The following is a 15545-nucleotide window of genomic DNA, read 5'->3' as shown; positions in this document are numbered from 1 at the left end:
GACAGCTGCCGGGCGCGGGGCCCGGGCCGCTCGGCTCTGCGGCGGGGAGGAGAGAGAGAGGTTGCGGCGGAGCGCCGTAGGACCGCCGCGGCGGAGGGACGTCCGCGCCGACGCGCGAGCCCGGCCGGCCCTACCTCTGTGCTGCCCGCGCGGCGGCTCTCCCTGCTCGGCTGCGGCGCGGAGTGACCGGCGGAGCCCGCAGCCCCCGCGCTGCGCTGCGCTGCGCTCCGCCCGCACGGCCGCGGCGGCGGCGAGGGGCGAGGGGCGGGGCCGAAGGGCGGGGCCGAGGGGCGGTCGGGCGGTGGGGCGGCGCCGAGGCGCGGTCCCAGCCCTGCGGAGGCGCCGAGCGGCAGCGCTGTGGAGTCGGCAGGTGGCCCCGACGCGGCCCTGGCCCTCGCCGTTCTCCTTACGGTTATCTGGAGGCTCCCTCGCCCCGGGCTTCACGCTCCTCCTCCTCCCCCTCGCCGCTCTGTCCTATCGCGGAGACGATGTTGCCTCTCCGCTGGCATCCGCTTCCTCCGGCGCCGCGCTCCCCCTGCTCTGTCATTCCCCGTGGGAAGCCCGGCCCGGCTCTCGCTTCCTCCGCTGCGGATCCATCCCCTACGTCGGCCCCGCCGCCTTCCCACGCAAACAGCCGCGCCCGGTCCCTGGATCTCCAGTCCTGTGCCGCGCTTCCCCTCTGCCCTTCTCCGTGCGGCCTCGGCCCACCCCCGTCCCCCGCCGCCCTTTCCTCCTTCCCTCTTTCCTCCCGGCTCCCTCAGTGCTGCTTGCAGCCCCCCGTCCCCGAGCCCACCCTCGGCTTTCCCTTATCTGGCTCCGACGCTCAGCCAAGGTTTGTGACATCCACTTCCTGGCCTGGTCTCTGGAATACTGCTTCGTTTCCATCGTGACAGCGTTATCACCCTGCTCTTTGGGATGTTTTTCTCTCCCTCCGTTTCCAGGGCTGCCTTCTCCCGGTCCCCTCCTTGCACCCGGTTCCCCAGCCAGTCAGTAACTGTCATCATTCCCTCTGTACTCACTGCAAGGCGAACTCAGCCCATAAAACTAAAACACGTAACACATGTATTCAGAAAGAGCCTGTCCATTTGGGATCTGCCTCTCCATTTGGGAGTTATCTTACCCCAGTGAAAATCTTTGCCTGTCTTTCCAGCCAGCCATTCCTTCAAAGCATACAAAAGGGAGAGCCTCTAACCTACTATCAAGCAGGCCTGCCACGTTTGTCATGCAGCTTGCTGCCCTGAACACCCTGCTCAGCTGGGCTTTCCCCGTTTATTTGCCCCTCATGTGATGCTCTCATGCAGACTCCCACCATCTCACTTTGGTCCTACCATTAGCTTGCCAACCGTACGTAACCTCGCACCTTCTCATGTTCTCAAGTCCTTTCAACTTGGGAAAAAATCCCTATTCCCTTGAAAATATCCTACCATTGTCAAACCTACACGAATTTTGACCAGAGTCACACCCACGTCTGCTGACTGTGGTGTTCTGTACCTAGTGCTGGGAACAGAGCAGCTCAGTCAACTTGGGCAAGTGTTGAAAATCGGCCACGTTTGTGTTCTTTGCTTGTGCAACATCTTGGAGGATCAGAGCTCACAATCAAGGTTTCTAGGCAAATACTAGGAGGTACCTGCTTCTATGCAGTGAGAACATAGCAGTTTGGCAGTGGTAGTGAAAACATAAAATGAGCCTTTGTTCATTTAACAACCTTAATAATTCCGCCACAAGTATTTCTCATCCACCACTGTAACAAAGGACAAGTCAATCACTTCAGACACTTGAGGAATTTCGATACACAAAGAAAAAAAATGAAAACAACTTGTCCAAACCTTCTTGAATGCCCCCACCAGTGGTACTGAGACAGGATCTGCGCTGCTCCTGAGCAAAATGTTCATTGAATCTGCCCCAAGGAACATGAAAAATCCTACTCTTTGAATTACGTGGACTGTATCTCAAAATATTTCACAGATCAGAATTTCCATTAACCCAGGAAGGCTTCTGCTCTTGGAAAAAAGCTGGATAATTTGGCTATGGACAGAAAACTAGCAAGTGCCTGCGTGTACGTGCTCTACAATGCTTCGGGCTTGGAAGGATAACGCTCAGCTGAGTTTTGATCCAGCATGAATGTAGCTTTTACTTCAGCCATCAGCAGCAGGAATTCAGAGAACCCAATGATGTACACACAATAAATACAAATACAAAATTGTTTGACCCCTTGGATGTTAAGAAACATCAGAAAAATGCATCTTCCACTGAACTATTAATATCTCTCATACAGGTAGGCAGGAAAAAAAAGATCATAATAGATGGGAATGAGCGAGAATGTTCAGTGCATTTAAAGATTCTGTCTGTCTTAACCCACATAGCTCAAAAATGGGTGGGCCATTGATTATCATGGAAATAACCGGGTAGGAATGAATGCCTGAAGAAGCAGAAACCAGAATAGCAGGGATACTGTGGGCTCCAACCAGTCATCCCAGTTACTTACAGTCACTTTCTCCCTTTGGAAGTGCCCACATTTTGTAAAGCATGTGGCAGCCCCAAATGTGATTACCAGTGATAGCTGAAATCAGCATCTCTGGGTTTGACAGAGAGAATGTTATTCTCGCTAAAAAATGCCTGCAACTATTTGTCAGTATTTTCAGCATGAATATTCTGCTTGCACAGTTAGACAGCCATAACCTATGAAGCTGAGACAAAGTGGGAATACTTACAAGTGAAAATGCAGGCACCTCCTAATTCCAGCAAGTGAATTCACACAAATCGTTCACTGGTGGCCACATTCCCTCCTTCCTTTAATCAAACTGAAAGGAATAGAAAGAGTGGCACTGTTAGAAACCATTATTAAATGAAGTAGAAAGGGTCAGCAAAGCAATGTTAAGTCAAGTCACTCCCTTTCTACCCATTACTTTGTAGTTAGCCTTGATTTGGAAGCCTGGGGATTCTCTTTCTTGTGCATTTTGTCCATAGAGCTATGGATTTATTGCAAATGAATCATAGAATATCAAGGCTGGAAAACATCTCTAAGGTCATCCAGCCTACCCCACCATGCCCACTGACCTCCGTGCCACACCTCCATGGTTCCTGAGCACCTCCAGGGACAGTGACCCCATCACTTCACATGAAAATGGAGAAATATCGCATCTTTTCTTTTTTCTTTTGCAAATCTACTATGCTGCTATGCTCAACAGCACTGTCAGACTCTGTCCCCACAGAAACCAGTCACACACACATTAACACCTCCACTGAGAGGAGGACACTCTGGGGGTGTGTCAAAGTAAACACATTCCAAAATCTCTGAGAGATTATCCTGAAGCAGCTTACACCTTAGATAACCTAGCACACTGCTTGAAACAAACTGAAAGGGCTTCACGTGGATTCTTACTCTCTTCAGGATTTAGAGCATTTCGGTCGTATCTTTGTGGGAACCGAGTTTGCAGTTAGGTATCTCAAATGGAAACAAAACCTGCAGATCAAGATCACATATTGAAAGAGCCATAACTGGGAAGGCAACACTAAAACTAGAAAAATTCTGCTTGAGGTTGGTGACAGGTACCAAAAAAGACAGAAGAAATACACACAGAGAAATGAACCCTGCAACAAAACGTTCCACTGAAAAGCAGTACGTTGTCAGAAAAGTGTTACCTGGATTCCAGTCACACAGGTTCGCAGTGTGACTGAGGAGGAAGACGTTCCTCACACAAGGCACACCTTTCCTCCACCCAAAGTGCCCTGTTTTATATCCATCATGAAGCTCAAAGGCACAGATCTAGACTCGTGCTTTGTCTGACTTTGGCAGACTTGGCCAAGACTGTGAAAGGAAAATCAAAGATGGGCAATAATTTACCTAAAGGAAAAAAAATCACTTCCTCACTGCATGCACAGCCTGTTTAGCAGCACAATGGCTTCTCCACTGCACACATTTCTTCACAAAACTATATCTTCTGCAGTGAGGCAGTGGCACAGGCTGCCCAGAGAGATGGAGGTGCCCCATCCCTGCACACAGCCAAGGTCAGGCTGGACGGGGCTGTGAGCACTGCTGGAGCTGTGGGTGTCCCTGTGCACTGCAGGGGTTGGAATGCATAGACTTTAGGTGTCCCTTGCAGCTCAGACCATTCTGTGACTCTGTGATCCTGGACTACGTGCTGGGCCTGAACGGCTGACCAGCTACTCCCCTCACCCAGATGCCATCATCACCATTTTCTCTACCTCAAGTCTCCAATGTGCTTAGGGCCTGCTCTGCCATATGCCCAATACATCAACCCCTATAAAACTACCCAAGCCTATAGCACTTACACAGGCCTTTGCCTTGGCCTTCATCAGTTGCTCTCTGCTTCCCACGCCACCAAAGTCAGCGGTGGAAATGCTGATGGCGTGAAGAGAAGATGGCCTTCCTGCACTCCGTGCCAGCATCACAGCAATCTTCAGCGTCCAGGAGGAGTCCTGGCAGGAGTCCTGGTGCTGGGCCTGCAGCGTTGGGGAGGAACAGGAAGCATTAGCAAGAACTGGTGGAGGCACAGGGCCAGCGTACCACAACATCCCTGCAGATATTTCCACTGTGTTTGAGTCAGTACATTAACAAATAGAATAAGTATCTTGGGACCTACTTGCATGACCTGCAGGCTCCACACGGCAGAAACCCTATCACAGAGAATGTCTACAACTGCAGACAAAGGTATGCCTGAAGCTGCACAGACAGACACAAAGTAGGCTTACGCCAGCCAGCTCAGGCACCAATAATAGCTTGGCTGCAGCAGTGGGGGCCCAAGGGCAATGCACAAAATCACCCTGCAAAGCAGAGTAGCACTCACAGCACACCAAGCTGTGCACTACCAGGGCTATCCTGCTGTTAGGGCTTAGCTAGCAAAATGAGAGCTGCTGCAGGCTTGCACGTACAACCTGGATACACACATTTGACTACAGACTAAATGTTTCCCTCAGAAGTCTGACATTTAATGAGGAGCAAGTAATACGGAACACTTCTGTGACATATAAGTTCCTTTCCCTTTCAGAAGAACCCTTGTGGAGCACTTTGAGTTCTATGTACTAGAAGGTGTCAATGCAGCTCATGTGCTCGTGCATCAGAAGAATTCCTCTTCTGAGATCAAAATCTTGAACATCATTTAGTAGAGATCTCTCACCTGCTTCCAAGAAAGACTGCTCTTTTGAAAATGTACTGGCCTACCACATGTGCCTTCTTTATTTTGAACTCTCAGCAATGAATACCAAGAAAATTGAATCACAGAATCATTGAATCATGAAATCATTCAGGTTGGAAAAGACCTCTGAGATCATCCAGTCCAACCATCAGCCCACCCCGCCATACCCACTGCCCACGTCCCTCAGTGCCTCATCCCACGGCTCTGGGGCACCTCCAGGTGACCCCACCGCTCCCTGGGCAGCTGTGTCACTGCCTCACTGCTCTTTGGGACAAGGAATTGTTTCTAACAGCCAGCCTGAACCTCCCCTGGCGCAACTTGAGGCCTTTCCTTCTCATCCTATGGAAGGAGTTTAAGCACAGTAACTTCAGTCTTTGTCTGCCTGGTATGGGACTGCTCCGATCACAAAGAACTTGCGGTGATGTGAGATTCAGAGGGAAGCTGGCAAAAAAGGTAGAAACAGCCAAAACCAGATGTTAGTGGCTACAAGCACAGACTGTGGTTTCTTCTAAACTCCACTCTCAGTCATCCTCTCATAACATTTGACTTTCAAACTGCACACAAAACATGCTTAAGTATTGTAGAAGTCCAAAGTCTCATTGTCAGTAGGGTCATCAGCATCTTGCCTGTGTGCAGGCAAACAGAACCCACAATTCCTCCATCACTTTCAAAATGGGAATTGATAAGCTGTGTTTGCTAACTGGGAAGGTGAATCTACTGCTGAATGCAGTTTCATTAGCCCTCTGTTGATGCCTTTCCACAATTCACTAGCAATGTTCATCAGAACAAGGCAAGCATGAAACTGCAGCTCGGAAAATTCTGGCATAGAAGGAAAATGTATGCTCATCTATTTATAAATGAAGTCTGAAGCTAGCTTCACTGATCATCCTATAAATAGTTACTTGCCAAAATCCAAAGTAATGAATCTGCTAATTCACCCAAAGGAAGAGAACCCGAAACCTCACGCATTCTTGCTCCTTATCCAAAGCAGCAAAATATTGCTTCTACCTTATCAATGCAGCATTTTTTAAACGCTTCTTGAAACTTACGTGCTTGGATGCAAGGCCCAAACACTGCTTTTAGATGAGGAAAAAAAAAAAATCTAAGGTTTGTAGTAAGGATATGAATCCAGGTCTTCCTTCTCCAAGGCTGTACCTGGCAACACTAACTTTACCATGTTCACCATCTCCTCGAACAGCTGCAGGATTCTGTGATCCTGTGAAAGTGTTACAAACCCTACCTGCAGAGAGAGAAGATTGCTCCCTCGTCAGCACACCAGATAAGGTAGGAGAACTTGGAAAAGTCTGCTAATATTCTGATATTAACAGCTCATCTATGCCTATAGGATCCAATGCATTTGTTAGAAATCTCATCACGGAGTAGAAATAGAGGATGGCTGAGAGGGATGTTGAGTTGCAGAATTAACTCTCAATTTTTGGCTAGTTTCTTTGGCTCTTACTCTCAATTCTTATCTGTATTATGGATAGCCAGAGGTCACAATGCTTTATTCTTGCCTTTCAAGTGTGTGTTACTATCAGAACTGCCAGAGTCTGTGGCAATTTAGGTTTGTTTAATATATTCATCCTCTAGAAACAAAACCATCAAAACAACACATGGCAGAACTTAGTAATGGTTCTTGTGTATTTCCTCTCCACGAGCCCCACCGCTTGGAAGGCACCTTTATTTCCAATTAACTGTGCATACATCTGTTCTTCCAAGGTTATGATTTTTTTGTTATCCAGGTTACTGTTATAAGCTCTTGATCTTAGCGTAAAAACATGTAAAATTTTATATTACATTTTTAATAAATGTAAAATTTATACACTGAGCAAACTGCAGTAAGCCATAGTAACATTGGCCGATGCAAAGTGCCTCACCAGCCGTATCCAAAGTTATCACAGAATCATTAAGGCTGGTAAAGACCTCTGAGATCATCCAGTCCAACCCCAACTCATCCCACCATGCCCACGTCCCTCAGTGCCACATCCCCACAGCTCTGGGACTCCTCCAGGTGACCCCACCACTCCCTGGGCAGCTGTGCCACTGCTTGTAATGAAACTGCTCCCAATATCCAAGCTGAAGGATGCACCTAAAGGATGCTGGTTATGCACCACTTTTGTACCTCTGATCAGTAGCTCTACAAACATGCTCTCAGCACGACTGTAACAGTCTAGAAAACACTGTGCTGTACCCTAGTCCTCAATAAGAATCAGTTCCAAACCTGTATGGGATCCTTTGCAGTAAAAGTGAAATTTGGCTTTCATGACAAAAATCTGAATATCCTGATTTTGCTGTCAATCCAGTTTATTACAAAAGGCTTGTAATCGATTTTCGATCTTGGGAAGAAAACAAAAAGGCTGCTAGGCAATCCTGCAAAGCTGATGGGAAGGAAACGATCCATAAATCCAGGACTGCCTATAGTGTTTTTGCCAATTCCCAAGCACTGTTAGAGTGTTTGTGATACCACTGGAAGATGTCAGCTCAAAAACAGGTGACAGCATCATAATTTTCTCAGCACAGAGATGACTTTTTTTTTTTTAAGGTGCTGACAGTCCAGAATTTGATTTTATCTGCTTTCACACTCAAGATATTGCAAGGCACTTTACAAATCAATGCATTGCAGTGGTTCGATTACTTCTAGCAAATGGAAGCCTAGAATAGAAAAATGGTATTTATGTATGACAAGAGCCCGCTGCTAGAATTTCAGGATGGAACATACAGGGTGATAAAGATAAATTACCACCCCTTTCCCCTGAAATGCCTGGAACTGACTGGAACATCTATCTACTTATTCAAAATACACAGTGCTGTCACAATCACCTGAATTCATGATGTTTGGATTCAGCTCAGAAGATTTTGAGCATGCAGCAATGGTTAGATCCAGGTTTAGGTCTAATGCTGAACAAAACCCAAGGCTGGGGTTATATAAAACACATCTTGGTGGTGCAAGGAACTGTCATCTATACAATCCAAATGGAAAGAATGTGCATTAGGAAATGTTTCTTCTCCCAAAGAGCGGTGATCTCTCCAGCCTTGCTCCTATTGTAGGGCCTGCTGGCAGCTGCTTTACACTCAGGCCAACTGGTGGCTATGAGGCAGTTCTGCTGATTTAGTGTGCAACAGAGATCAGAATCTGACCAAACATTTTCAGAAGAAAATAAATGGGGGGATTTCTTGAAAAGCATCCACTGCACTGTTACAGCTCTCCCCCAGCCTCCTAAACATTGCTGAATGCTATAGAAACAAACAGTCGCTATGTTTAAGCTGGAGGAAGTTGTATCTGATCAGGATACAGTTGTATAAATAATTAAAAAAAAAATCACCCGGTATAAACTCCATGTCCTTTGACAAAGGAAAATAACAGAATGGAAAATCCACTGTTCCCACTGCGTGCAAAAAGCCAGCCCTGTGTCTGTCACACACAGACCAGAGCTGATGACTGCTGGAATGTTCTTCCTCCAGCTTTGGATCGGGCCCACGGTGAAAACAGAGAAAGTGATCAATACCTTTCCAATTAAGGTAAAGAATTCAGGGCACACGTTTCACTTGGATTAAAAATCTACGTACAGCAGTTATGTTTTTATAAGTGTGCAAAATGAAAGAAAAGGACAAAGGACAATGACATAAGAATGCAGTCGTTTGGGGCAGTCTGGATATTTTCTCTTTCTTTTTAGAATGAGAGATTCATAGGGGACCCAAAAAAAAAAAAAAAAGCAATAAAGCACAACTGCTGCTAGTAGTGGTAACCTCGTGCACACTTGGGGATTCTGATTCTGTTCAAGCAGAAGCCTGGGATGTTTTTTTCCTCCTGTGAATACAGTGCAAGTCAACAACGCAAATAAACATTGCAGAACTCTTTTGTACTCCTGTTTTGTTTCTAAAGCCCTTTCACAAGGAGTCACAGTTGGGTCCCAGCAACTAATAGGTCTGGGGATGGGAAACAGATTTCACAGCTTTTCACCCATCAGATTCCAATCTAGTAATATCAGAAGGAGCAGCCACAGCCTCCAGCCAGCATTTCTGAGGGCCACAGGCTCACCATCCACACACTGGTAACACACCATGACCACTGACAGTAACTAACACACGAGTGGCCCCAGCAAGGGGACCATGGAAAGAACGAGTTTCCTGTTCCAGCAGCAACCCTGAGAGCCAGAGTAAGGCATATTAATAAGAGCATATAGGAAAACAAATAATGGAAAAGCCCACCCGCCCCATGCTCCCTGGAGCCTCACAGATAGGCCCTGCTAGTTTAGCTGTTACCTCAGTCCTTCTGCTAATGAAACAATCCAACCCAATGTGCCACGTTTGTCCTGCAGGGCCAGGGTTTGTTTTCACGGGAGCTAAAGCAGAATTTGTTGAACCTCACATAAAGATTCTCTTGCACTGCTCATGGTTCAGTTGTGCTTTTGCATCAGACATAAGCAAGAGAAAGCGCCGTGCTATGCGGCTGCCTCCCAGGTTCTCCAGCTGTCTCAGAAGGGGACGCAGACCTCAGAAGGGCTGTGTGACCAGTGCTCTGCACCCACCAGGGCAAAACCCACCAAGGTACCGTAGGAAGCACTCAGTGGTGAGCAGCTCCCTCCCAGACTCACTTTGCCCTGATTGTTCCTTACCTTGCACTAGAGCGTCCTCACAAATCCACTTTCCTATTCCGGCATGCTCCATGCAATCCAGAAATGGAATGCAAATGAATAAATGCTTGCTGTAATCTGGCCTTAGCTCTCAGAGGAAAATCAGTCCTACAGTAAGGGACAGTTCAAGCTGAGATAATGCAGATTCATTGCTTAATGAATGGAGACTGTCTTTTGCCATCTTCTGTAGCTTGCAGCTCTGACCTCTGCTAGCCCAAGCAGCGAGGCGGGTTTGGCAACAATGCAGTAATTCATTTATTCCTCATCTAGTACTCGAGGCTGCCTGGCCTATTTATTCTTAGCTCTGTTCTCATTTTACCCATTTTTCTTATATGCTTTACTGCTTCTACAGTAGCTGCAGTTTGCTGACTTATAACCTCGAACTGCTTAACACTGGAAAGCAGTCTCGATAGTTCCCTACTTGGAACGGTTGTTCCCCGTGAGCCTAGATGGGAGCAAGTTCCAGAATCAGAAGCATTCTTAAAAGGATGACGGATATTTCTAAATATTCTTGGTCCAGATGAGTCCCTGGGGGTAGATTATCAGTGCGTATCCCTAGCGGGAAGAGGGGCAGCTGAAGGAAGTGCAGGGCAGGATGGATGTAGCTGGGAGCAAGATGAGGGAGGTGAAGTATCACTGCGCTCTGCAGTGTTCCCACAGAGCAGAGAGCACCCAGGGACGCCGCCGCAAGCACGGAGCTGCAGCTGTGCAAGGGAAGGGTCACTTCAGCAGGCAGCAACAAGGGCTGGAGCCTCACAGAGCTGCAGAACCGCGGCTGTGCTGCAGGCTGCCAGGAAGCACCACCGGCCCTGCCAGCAGAATCAGTGCTGCACGTATTGCAAGGGCTTTGCAGAAGTGTTTCAGAGTGCTTTCAAGAGACCCCGCTTAACATTTGGATGTCTCTGTGCTGCCTCAAGAGCAAGCAGCCAACAACAGGAACACGCTGAGGGCATTGCATATTGCCTGGAACAGAGCAAACACCTCTAGGCCAATGAATGTGTCCTTAAAATGCCATTTGATCGCAACAGCCACAGAGAGAGACGCATCACAGCAGCACAATTAAAACTTGAATTTGCCACCAACTCAGGACCGATAAAGAATTTCAGCTAGAATTACACCCGGGATTAATTGTGCCCAACATGTAAACTACACTTCCATCTTTTTTAAGGCTCTCTGCTAACAGCCCTTCGCTGGCCGCATCAATCACTGCATGATTCTGCACACAGACAGTGACTCATGCTCTCAGCGAATGGCTCTCAATGGAAGCTTTAAACTGGCTTCAATAGCTTGTAATGAAGTGCTGATTTTGACAAAAAGTTCGGATTCTTCCATAGGCAAAGCTGAAAAACAGAACCTCGTCCTTTGTTCATATTTCTCTGGTGCTCTCCTGATGTATAATCACTGGGGCAAAAAAATTTTGTGCACATATATGCACTTCACCTGAAAGATCATTGTGTCTCTGGTTGCCGTTCCCTGGAATACTTTCATTGGCACAAATGCTCTTATTTCACAACATTGTATTTGTTTTTGATTTATTGGTCTGGGGCAGAGGAGGATGCCTAAGCTATTCGTATTTCAAGCAGCAGTATGTTGAAAAGTGTGGAATTTACCCTGTGTTTTGTTGTTTTTGTTTTTTTTTTTTTTTTAAACTCAGAAGGCCTTTCTGTGAAAACATTCATGATTTTTCTATCCTGGATGAACCTAAATATTTTATTACCAGAGAACCAATTCGTAACTAACATAAAGGTCACTGAAATCAATAGAGATATGCTCATCTCTATCTTAGCAATAGGACAAGGGGGACTGGCTTTAAATTAACAGAGGGGGAGATTTACATTGGATGTCAGGCAGAAATTCTTCATTAAGAGGGCAGTGAGGCTCTGGCAGTTCTGCCCAGAGCTGTGGTGCCCCATCCCTGGAGGTGCCCAAGGCCAGGTTGGATGGGCCCTGGGCAGCCTGAGCTGGTGGGGGGCAGCCAGCCCATGGCAGGGGTTGGGGCTGGATGAGCTTTAAGCTGCCTTCCAACCGAAGCCATTCTATGATTCTATGATCTGTTCCACCGCTATTTTCTTTAGGTAGGAATACTAAATTATTTAATTTCACATATTCAGAAATCTTCACAACTGACCTTCATGTTATGACAGGGGAAGGATCTGGCTCAACTACCTCATTTGTTCTGCAGGAGGAAAGAATGCTGCTACTTCTGTTATTATTGTGACTATGCTGGAATGCTGTCCCCGCTTCTGAGGGCTACTTTTGAAGGGAAAAAAGGTGGAATATGGGGAAAGAAGCAGAAAGAAATATGAAATGATTCTAGGTTTACAAGATGATATCTATCAAATCAAGATATTTCATCTAATTTATCAAGCAGAGGTCAAGAAATGACCTACTCAGCTTTCTATGTACTGAATACAGGATACACTTCAGATCTAAATCAATCAGGAAAATACAAGATCCATCAACTGAAATTGAGAGTAGATAAATTCACTAGAAATAAAACGCACATTTTCTACCTCTGAGAGTAATCAATTACTAGAATCAGTCACTTCGGGATGTCCTGAGATATCATGAGGTCTCTAGCAAATTTTAGAATACAATGCATTACTGAAAGTGGTCCTCTGGCCTCAGCATAAACTTCTGTCCAGAAGAAGAAATTCCTCATGGAACTTTGAGAACACGTGTGATGGGAACCAGACAATCACGGTGGTTCCTTCTTAGAGATAAAAAGTCTGCACACACTTCATTCACTTCCAACATTTGACAGGTGAATACAAATTAAGCCTTACTTTCATCTTCAAGTCAAACAGTTGAATTCTGATATTTATTCTTCCTAAAACCATATTAAAATCCTCAGAGAACCTAAGGAGAAAAAAAGAATGAATGAAAGAGTAAAAAGATTACAAGCAAAAGTGTAGATGTTCAAACCCAGACCTCCTACTTTTAGGTAAAAGCTAAGAGCTTAATTACCACTGAAAAATCTTTCCTTCCAACCACATACTGTTGACTTTGGCCAGTAGTTTCAAAAGATATCAGGGAAGAGAAGGACACAGATGTGCAGTTCTATGAGAAACCAGGCTAAAATCACTCAAAACAGGTCAGGTAGCTCTGATTCCCCCTGCTTCAAGGGAGCTGAACTAACAACTGAGTTATGTAAGGAAGTCTGTTACTTCATACAACCCTGGAGAGTTGTTCAGCTCCTTCAGAGCACTGCAAGAAGGCCTCCTCACATCCCTTAAGGACAGTAACATCATAGCCTGCCTCTTTATTTTAATTCACAGCTGAATGTCTTTGATAAGAAAAAGCAGGAAGCAATCCTACAGGTAAACAAAGACATGTTCAGGGTGAATGCACATCCACATAGAAATTGAGACTTTCCATTGTGGAACGTGCCTAGTAGTAACTCATATCTACTTCCACAGTGAAGGCATATCCATCCGATGTATCTTCACACTCTGAAATTCATAAAAGCTTCTAATCAAATCTTCTCTGCAGTTCAGAAAAGCTGGTGGCAAGAATGGTAACGTGAGCTTCCATTCCTCAGCAGTTGTTTGGGAATGTCTTACTTTCTAGTAACTAAAATAAAGTTGCAATGAATATACTTCCGTTGTGCACATAATAACAATTGATAAAGAAAGACACTGCACTTAATCATACAATCATTAAGGTTGGAAAAGACCACTGAGATCATCCAGTCCAACCCCCAGCCCACGTCCCTCAGTGCCTCATCCCACGGCTCTGGGGCTCCTCCAGGTGACCCCACCGCTCCCTGAGCAGCTGTGCCACTGCCTCACTGCTCTTTGGGACAAGGAATTGCTCCTGACAGCCAGCCTGAACCTCCCCTGGAGCAACTTAGAGACTGATCCAGGGGTGAGGTAATGTCACCATCTGAACACAGCCTTTCACGAGCCTTGCAGTCCACACAGCAAACCACAAATATAGAAAGCTTCAGCGATACAAGAGGTTGCAAAGGCTCTGAAAGCAATCCTTGTCCCAGGTAAGATGTTATCAGAAATAACTGCATTTTTTGTGACAGACTCACATCTTGCCACCCCCAGCCTGTATTATCACAATTCAGTTTTCCAGTTGTCTCATTTTAAAGACTTACCCCTCTCTGGGGTAAAGCTGAGGGACCAGGGCAGACGTTACATTAATGTATGGTGATGAGCAACAGCAGCTTCTCTGGTGGGGACTCTGATCCAGGAAGAGGCTCACACAGAGAACTCCTGCCAATAGAGATCATAAGCATTTTATCCCACAGCCATCTTTTTTTCTGACAGAGACAGTAGAGCTGCTGTGTTGCAGCTCTTGCAGTTTTAATAGAAATTGTCAGATCCTCGACATTCCTTCTGAAGACCCAGCTACTGGCACCGAGTGATTGTGTGAGAGTATCAGCTCTATTTACAGGTCATGCTGTTCTATCCATCAGAGAAAAAATACACTTAAAATACACTTTCTTTCTTTCTTAGTGGTAGAAAAATACTTGAAAATGCATCTCTCTGAAAGCTCAAAATCTAAGGGGCAAATGGAAAACGTTGGCCCACTTGTCTTTTTTTAATGCAATCTCTTGACAGACAATTCAGCTTCCTTTTCTGGAGGGATTTGGAAGTTCAAAGCTAGCAACAGTGGCAGTGAAACGAGCGGGTGGACCAAGTGAAGAGCAGGACATCTTCCTCAAATAAAGCTCTCTTCTGCTCACGAACCCAAAGCAATGGAACTTCAGGGGATCTGGGGAGAAAGCCATTAGTCTAAGCTTCAAAATGCCTAGCATTACTTGGTTACCTAGGCTTTTGGAAATGAGATCCTCAGACAGACATCCTAAGTGGAAAACAAAATAGAATCCGCCACAGATAACGTTTTCTTTAGGAGAGTGGAGATGGAAATTCAGTTAGCTGTTTACCTCTTGGATGAACTTGAAGCATGGTGACGTACAAGGGCAGAGAAGCGTGCAAAGCCAACCCTAGGGATGCATCTGCACTGTGCATAAACAGAGCTCCAGATCCTGGTTCTTTACTTAGGATTTTCCATAAGGCACCAATTTCATTTTAAAATATGACTTTTATGTAACTAGCACATTTTGTGCAAAACTGGTTAACTCTACGTCTTCAGAATATCATGTGCTTCCCAGCATATAAATCCCAGAGCTTGACATCTAAAAAATGTTTGGCAGACCCAACAAGAAACACAGCCAAGCTCGATGTCAAAGGTATTCGTAGGGTTGCCAGCCAGCCAAGAATATTAACACCTTGCCCATACTTAAAAGGAATGAAACTGTGGCACTGGAGACACTGAGTGAAGAAGTGCTTAGGATAGTTCTTAAGTATTTTGCAAAAAGTTCGTGTGCACAGCAGGCTTTGAATGCATGCATCACAGAGAGAGCCCTGCAAGACCTGCAGTCAGAGTGCTGGCTGGATTTGGTAGCCTCACTCAGTTCCTCAGGACAGAACCTTTCTCATGTGTGCATATAGATAAAAGCATCTGGAAAACTGCCATTAGCAAAAAGCAAAGGGGAGAGTCTGACCTTACAGTGCCTTGAACTCAAAGAAAAATAGAAGTGGGAAGGATCCCAGAGGACTGCTCAGCCCATCTGCCAGTCCCTGCGCAGCACCAAGACCTATTTTGACAGCCACAGCCTCCACAATGTCCCTGTCTTTTCCTACACACCTCTTCAACTATGCTAAAAGTTTGCCCTAAAATCCAACCCGAAAACACGTCCTAAGGCAGGCATTTTCCTACTATATTGGCATTCCTCAGACTG

The 15545-nt window shown here is 46.0% G+C and overlaps 1 protein-coding gene across 1 annotated transcript in view; it reads right to left on the bottom strand.

Moving 5' to 3' along the window:
• SPTBN1 (spectrin beta, non-erythrocytic 1) overlaps positions 1–210 on the bottom strand; it is a 121791-nt gene extending 121581 nt beyond the window's left edge. Inside the window, exon 1 of the mRNA XM_042862233.1 lies at positions 135–210. The gene's annotated coding sequence lies outside the window, so the exon portion shown is untranslated. The remainder of the gene's footprint in view (positions 1–134) is intronic.
• Positions 211–15545: the final 15335 nt, after the last annotated feature.

The sequence above is a fragment of the Lagopus leucura genome, unplaced genomic scaffold, assembly GCF_019238085.1.
Source record: "Lagopus leucura isolate 7727_CA_CO unplaced genomic scaffold, USGS_WTPT01 Super-Scaffold_73, whole genome shotgun sequence".
Taxonomy (NCBI): Eukaryota; Metazoa; Chordata; class Aves; order Galliformes; family Phasianidae; genus Lagopus; species Lagopus leucura.
The sequence above is the reverse complement of the archived record's forward strand: the minus strand, read 5'-3'. Positions and strand labels throughout refer to the sequence as shown.